Source organism: Protopterus annectens, chromosome 1.part0, assembly GCF_019279795.1.
Source record: "Protopterus annectens isolate FY-2018-M chromosome 1.part0, PAN1.0, whole genome shotgun sequence".
Taxonomy (NCBI): Eukaryota; Metazoa; Chordata; order Ceratodontiformes; family Protopteridae; genus Protopterus; species Protopterus annectens.
Genome location: NC_056725.1, coordinates 594,903,263 through 594,911,708, shown reverse-complemented (window position 1 = coordinate 594,911,708; position 8,446 = coordinate 594,903,263).

Here is an 8,446-nt window from a genome sequence, read left to right as displayed (position 1 = left end):
CCTTTTGGCTATGGTAGTATTCCATTATATTCTTCAGTGTAGCTGGATTGGCCATGCCAACAGTATTCCAAGAAATAAAAGTAATCCTTTATCATAAATGCTTTTACCCCTCATATAATTGCCACTCATATTTTTAGTAATATCCCATACAGTCAAAAACAGTTGATTATGTTTATAACATAAAAACGTGTTATAGAATCATAAGTGGGGATTTAATATAGTTATACAATACTTTTCAAGCCAAAAACTGGAATATACTTTTGGATTATCAAATATTAAACAAAAAGTTACTACAATCAATAATTATCTTTTAGTTAATTTGGAACATGTGAAAAGTAAACTAGGTAGTTGCTTCTTTCATTATAGAAGTAGGTTTTAAGGGGATTTTTTTTCTTAGAGAGGTGATATTAGCCAAAAAGTTAGATTAACAAGAAGATGGATCAGTGGTGCAGAGAAAAAGTGTTCTAGATGCCTAGCCTGTGGGGTATGGCTTGTTATGATCTTTTGTGAGGTCTTTTAGCCTATTTAAAATGTTAAAACATTGAAAATAAGATGATCAATACTTCACTGGGATAATGGAAGTGACCTTGTGCCAACCTTGCTTTCAAAAAGAAACAATAGTATACCAGATGTCCAAAATAACAGTTTGCCCTAATATTACCCTCCCTAGTTGCTCCCATAATTCAATCCTGTACCCAGCATGACTGCATTTATCATGGTCATTTAGTTTCCTATTAACAACAAATGATACATATGCTAATGACTTATTTATCAGACAACATAGTTCAAGAGGGAAATATCAGATTTTTGACTGCTAACAAATATAAAAACACATTCCATTCATAGTAAATTTTTATGTCCTTTAAAGGTATATGTCATATGAAATCCCTCTTGAAGTCACTGTTATTCAAGAAAAAGAAGTTTCTTTATTTGTGAGCAATACAAGTCCCTCATTGCTAGGCCCCAACAATAACCTGGAGAAGTAGGTACTTGTAAAATTAATCATAATCTTATCTTTATCTTAGCCTCACAAACAAATTAATTTTACATATAAACAAGGAGAAAACACAATCTCACTCATCAGTAGTCTTGTCAATATCTATTTATGTGTAATGGGACTTGAACTTAATCCAGAAATGATTTTCATGTTACACCCTGAATATCAGAAATGGCTCGTGGTGCATTAGCCTTCACAGCACTCTTAGGTGAGTCACTACTCATTCATCTGAGTTACCTGACTACCACAAAAGAAGCCTTATTTCCATTACCATTGTTAACACTTACATACCTACAAGTTCAAGTTTATAGTCCTTGATAACTGTTTTTTTTTTTGCCTTTTCCTGCTTTCCCCACTTACTATCAGTTTTCTTTCCTTGAACACCCTTATTATTTCCCCTTCTGCCATGACAGGTGAGGGTCAGCTATCTGGGGAGAGACCATCATCCTGCAGGTAAGTGGTATATAGCACCATTCCCTTTGTGCTGTTTCCAGCCTAGTGAGGTAAATGTCTCCACCTCCATGGTAACCCACGTATCCAAGGTCCCACCTCTGAGGTATATGCATAATTGACAATGCAAGGGTAAACCTGCCTCCATTGCCTTGCCATGTGCATTGCCTCCTCTGCATCCCCAAGCCTTTGCTGCCTGACATATGCTTGTCTGTATTCTCCAACATACACTGGCAGCATGGCAGCTACACATCTGTCCAACATTCACACCCCCCCCCCTAGAATGGGAGGCATACATTGCTCCTTCACTCCTCTCTCTCCACTCATTGGCTCCTACATTGTTGGGGTAGTGCTTGATCTCTTTTAGTGCAGCTTGGAGATAATGAAATGTTTTAAATCCTCTGGGAAATATACTCTGGAAAAAGATGGTTACAAAAGATGAAACCTCAGCATTTTATCATGACACTGCCTCAGTGGTAACCCAAACTGAGCCTTTTGTCATCACATCTACTGACAGTAGTCATTTTCACAAAATAACCATTTTATTTTTCACTTGATATATCTTGTTTGGGCACTATAACAAAGCCAGCAACTGGACCTAAATGTTTCAAACCTCACCAAGATATGCCTGAGCTTGCTTTTTGCTATCTTCCATACTTTTGACAGGCATGAACACCATGTGTGTTCATTATATGTACACCACTTCATTCTACCACATTGGTATGCAGATTAGTGATGTAATCACCTCCCTCCACCTTCTCAAGAATTCCAGTAATATGACTGTTCTTTCGTTAGGATCTAGCCTATTTGTTTACCACTTTTTCCTTCAACAAATCCACATCCCAGTACACAGAATATTCTGGCCAGTAAGTCTTCACTCCAAGACTGCAATTGCCCAATTACTGTAGCATGTGAGTTCAGTGTTTCCCCTACTTGTGCATTGCTGTGATTGGATATTGCTATGAAAGTACCCAGTCTTTTCTTAATCAACTTAAATCAGCCAATCAGCTCCTCTCATGGAGCAGTTTCAGTAGTGTCCAAGCCATTTGTGTTGATATTCCCAAAAAGTTTAGTCTCCATCCTAGCCTTCTTGTTCACTGGCACATGGTTGGCAACCTTATCCAATCTTTTGTGGAAAATACTGTTTTTCAGACTTCTTCTTTGTTCATTTGCTAAGTTTAGTCATGAGGACCAATTTTCTTACTGACTGACTGTACCAGAATAATTTGTCTTTCAAACTGTCAGAACAACGTATAAATTACACATTACGATCAAGGACACATCTGTTCAAGTCATCATTCTTATTATTTTTGTGGCTAGCTTATCAATAGGAATATGCAAGTGTAGGACAGCTATTAGTATTCATTTGGTGAATGCAGAAGTGAGAGCAAAATTTTATCCTTTTCTCAGAGATTATTGGATATGCAGTTAGATTACATGAGAGTAAGGCCATTATAGTGCTGCATTTCATAAACTCTTTTTGATTCCAGTATATTGTACAACACTGTCTTTCTGGCAGGATATAGGTCTTTAAATTCTCAGGACTAAGGAAATAATAGTTGTAGTACATGCAGCATCAGTTCTGTCCTTGGGTGCTGCTGCAACCTGTAAGAATCGTTATATTGCATAGAACATAAATAAATGATGACTCCTCACAAGCTATCCAAAACACATATGTTCACAAAAGAAAAGATTGCTAAAATATCTGTCAAACAGAGCTTCTGTTAATGTACTTTTCACATTTCATAGTTATTTTGTTAAGGTAAAACACTTCTAAAATGCAGCATAATACACACACACATATATTTATATATGTAAAATAAAATGTGTGTGTGTGTGTGTGTGTGTGTGTGTGTGTGTGTGTATATATATATATATATATATATATATATATATATATATATACACACACACACACACACACACACACACACACACACACACACACACACACACACACACACACACACACACACACACACACACACAAATATATACATTTCATGTACCTGAATTTCCTGAATTGATGAATGTAACTAAGCTGGTATTTACCTTTATAGTATGAAAAAAGTGAAAAGGAATGTAAGCTGACAGCTCCTCTGTCAGATATCATTTTCATATCTTTTTCTTTTTAATTTTTGTTTTTGCGAGCTCAACCACAGTCATGTTTGTGACAGTATACAATCACAAATTACGCTTTAATGTTTTTCCAGTGAGAACTTATAAACTACTTAAGCCCATCATGACAACAAATGATGTAAAACAGTTTTATTTACATGTTTAATGAAAATACAGTATTAAACAATTGATAATTCCAGACTGCTTGAGTCAAGAGTTTGTGGTGATTGGCTTCCATATGTTTTAACTTTTTCCTAAGAGATTTTTAAATGAATAAATTTGAAGCTTGAAAAAAGAGACTCTCCCAAGACATAATGATTTAATTTTGTTGAATGGCCTCAGATTAAACTCTTTTACATGTGTGTTACTACAGCATACATTTTTTTTATTATGCCCACATAGCAGAAGGGTGTATGGTCCTGTTTTACTTTGGGTATCCTAATTTGTCTTTTAAAGTGGACCATTCAAAATTTTATTACAGTAATTTCCCAAAGGACAGTGATATGCACAGAGCATTGCTTCATCCTTTCCTCTCCTATGCAGTATATTAGTCTGTCATGGGATATGTTCATTTGTTCGCATTAGGAAGAGCTGCACACTCTGTATAGTAATATATTCACTAGAAGACTTTTGTCTGCAGTGATTTACAGCTTATGACTTGATAATCCAATAATTATGCAGTATAAAACATCTGAAATATTAACTACAAGGCAGTTTATTTGTGGTAACGTCAGCAGAACCTTATAAGCAAGTGCCTTCTGCTACATTCCTTCCTCGGTTATAAGCCACAGGCTACATTAAGTACAGCAACTGTGCATGTCGTCAGTAATGGAACTGTACCAGAAACTGTATTCAGGCTTTTACAAAAATTGCTGCAGGAGCAGATGCCTGATGTCTTCCCTACCCCCATGCATTACTGGGTCAATAGCAGCTTTGCCTATCAAATCACAGCTTAGGGATTTGTTGCCCATGGCACAGATCAGATAAAATGATTTTGTACTACGGTAACAGCAGTCATTCACGTAAAGTCTCTGACAAAACAATTGTTACTGAACATCTACTTCCTGAGAAATGGAGAGAAGTATTACCTAATACTTAAAGGGGCCATACCACCTACAAAGCTATTATAACTTACAAATGCATTGTGCAAATGAGGATTTCCTGCACTAATTTCCACAGGTGACATGTTCCTGCACTTTTCATGGAAAAGGGCATACGTAAAAATCAGAAAAAAGTAGAGAATGAGAAAAACATTGATATATTTTCTTTGTTACTGCACATCCAGAACACACATCAATATTTCAGAGCAGAAAGGGCTGCAATTAAGACCCCTCTATTTTTTATACCCTTAAGATGCTATGAGTATCAATGTATGTTTATAACAGAAGGTGAACATGACATAGGCCTTTTTTTACCAACTATAATGAGAGGGAAGTTGGTGTAGATGACAAATTTTATATTTACTGCTGCAAGTATTTGTTCCCTCCACATCCAAGTCAGTTGAGTTAATAGTTCTAGCTATATAAAGGTACACAGTAGTTTGTAAACAAGTTAAATTATCTAGTGTTAAGAAAGCATACATGCTATATGACTTCCTTGTGATCAGTGTATTTCCAACCTAGGCTGGGTTACGTAACTGTATACAGTGACAGTCCCATGAGTTTCCTTCTCTGGCTTTCTTCCCTAAGAGGAAGAGTAGAAAGGTTAGATATGATATAAGGAAGGCAGAACTGTATGTATGTGGGAGGGGGGAGGGACTTTGCTATGTAATTAAGTAAGGGCCCAAAAGTAGATGAAATTACTCTTAGTATTTATGAAAAAATCCAGATAACAGAATGAGAGTGAGAGTTTCCTGTAAGACATGCTTATGCAGTAAGGGTAGAGTCTGCTTTAATTTCTGTGCTGGAAAACTGATGCTAACTTATCTGCTTTGTCATCATTCACGTATCCCTGTATTCCCTACACACAGCACAAACGTGCTCACACACACACACACACACACACACACACACACACACACACACACACACATGCATGAATGCATTTAGACTGCTGAATTCTGTGTTCTCCTAGAACAAAAACACACAAATGCACTCACTCTCTCACACACATCCACAGCTATCCACTCATTATATTTATTTATTTACTTAATTTTGTTTACTGGGGTAAAACACGATCAAATATAACAATTTGCATGCTCAGCCTGGGTTACATACATATTAAGAACAGTAAGGTAAGACTAAAGGTATACTAAATAATGCAGTATAGTGACATAACATCAAAAATATACAAATATTTATAAGAAAATTTAATAATAAGATCAAAAGTATAGAATGCATAATACAGGTGTTACAGGTGATGTAAATGTGGTCCAGTCAAAAGAATAGACATATTACATGCAAATATGGAGGAAATTATAGCAGCAGAGTAGAAATTATAATGTACTAAGAGTTGTAATAGAAGAGCTAATAACAACAGAAGTGGATATTAGATCTATAGTAGGGAATGGACAGGACAAATGGGGAAGGGGTGGGTACATGATCATATGTTGGAGGGGTTAGTAGATTAAGAAGCCAAGGTTTTCTGAGATGAATGTAATTGTGCAACTGTGGGAGTTAGGTGGCATGTCCTGTGTTCTGATATGTGCACTTACTTTGCTCAGTTAGGTATCATTTAAACTGGGGTCTGAACTGTTTGTAGTTTCTGATTTCAGTAGGATCAGGTGGGAATGATTGCTACAGTTTAGGGGAAAGAACAGAAATTCTGTAGTACGTGAAATGAACTTTTGTGGATGTAGTTATAAGAGTAGGGCCATAAGTGGATTGCCTTCTTAGGTTGTAGTGTGGGTTGAATGAGTTAATCTCTTAGATAGGAGGATGGTGCATCTTAATTTGAAGAAAAGAGAGCCAAGAAGGAGGTGTATCTTCAACAGCTATCCATTCATAAGTGGATACCTTCAGAGTGCTGCATTACCTGTTTTTAAAACACACACACACACACACACACACATACACACACACACATATACAGATAAACACACACACACAAACATATACACAGACACACAGACACACAAACACACACACACACACTTGGCTGACAGGTTTATAGTGGGTGAGGATCCAGTTGTGCAGCTTGTTGTTATAACAGGATAAAATTGAAGAATCCCTCTTTTTGAACTCACCCCATGGTTCATTGAAAGTACACTCTAGACATCTACTAGCTTTGTCATTGCACTTACTTTAATTTATATTTCTTGTTATATATGGAAAAGACTTTGGGGAACAATGCAATTAGACAAAAGCACAATTCAGTTCAGTCCCGCAACTATTTATGTAGTATGTTTATATCAGATAATTGACGTGGTTCTATTCCATAAACAGGAGAATATGCATGATTAACTCTTATCAAATGAGGAATTTGGATCAGTGATCAGAGAAATGATCCAAAACAAAAAAGTACGTGTTAGCCAAAATAAAAAAAGTCATAGACAGCATGTATGTGCTGAGGTGATATAAATAAATGGTTACATTGAGAATTCTGGCTGGATTGCAGTGACCAAAGAGCACCAGCCTAATGTTCAAGTGCAACTCATTAATGTATTGTTTTTGTACTATAAGTTAGCATTGCATCTTCAAAATACCGTTCTTGGGGCAATTCCTCAACAACAAGGACAGAAATAAGTTTCAGCTCCCACCTGAGAATTGATTTATTTCAAATAGCTATAGTTTTACAAAGAGACATTTTGGCCTGGATTTCACACTTACAAAGTTTCTTGCAAAATATTGGCAAAACTATAAATTTGGAGTGGAAATAATGAAAATAATCAAAGTTATGAGTCCTTGTTTACAATTGGCTTCCATTTTATCCATGAATGTAGCATGATAGTTCAGTTAATGGTCATTATAAGAAACAGATATATGTATCAGGCTTGTTTTGCTGTGTATCTCTTTGCCTCAGTCAGGCCATACTGCTGAGGTCCCCATTATAACATGCAGTCTTGCATACTGAGTTTTGCTTAGTTAACAACTTATGGTAAACCAAATGGAGCAAAACTAAGAAAATACAAAGCGAACTGGACGACCAGGAAAAGTAAAAGTAAAATTTTATTGAGCGCTTTCGTCAATTTTTAACTATGACTTCTTCAGAATAAAATCAAGTTACACACTGAGTCTTATATAACCAGTGCAATAAATCAATTAAAAAGACTATAAAAAGTACATCCACTTTTAAAGGTACAGGCTCCCTTAATGCATTTTACTAGCAAGTCATGTAAATTTTGACCATAGGTATTATATCTCTTTATAACTATATTTTCATAACCAAGAACAAATAAAATCAATAACATTCTTGTCATGGTTGTAAAAAACATGGAGTATTTAAATGCAGAAGTCTGCTTTTAATTTTAAAAAAACTGCTAAGTGAAACCATATCATTAAGCCCTGGGCTAGTGGTGGCATTGACCCTCAATTGCCATAATAGTTCTTTATACTCCAGTAAATGGTCAATAGGGCCACCCCTTTCATCTATGATGATCTGTTCAAGAACTACAGACTTGAAATAGTGACCTGGGTGAAGGTTGATGTGTTTGGCTAATGCATTTGTAATGTTACATTTATCTATATCATAAATATGTTGATAGATGCGGGTTCTAAAAGCATTTTTGTTTTTCCGATATAGAAGCACATACAAGTCTGACAAATGCTGGCATAAATTACATTTTTACTACCACAATTATATTTCAAAAATAATCTAACCCATCCATAACCTTTGAGTAAAACCCTGTCTCCCTCTAAAATGTGCTTACACTGGGTGCACTGCCCACATTTAGTAATTTTTCCCAGTCTACCGGTGGTACTACTAAATGGATTTCTTTCAAGG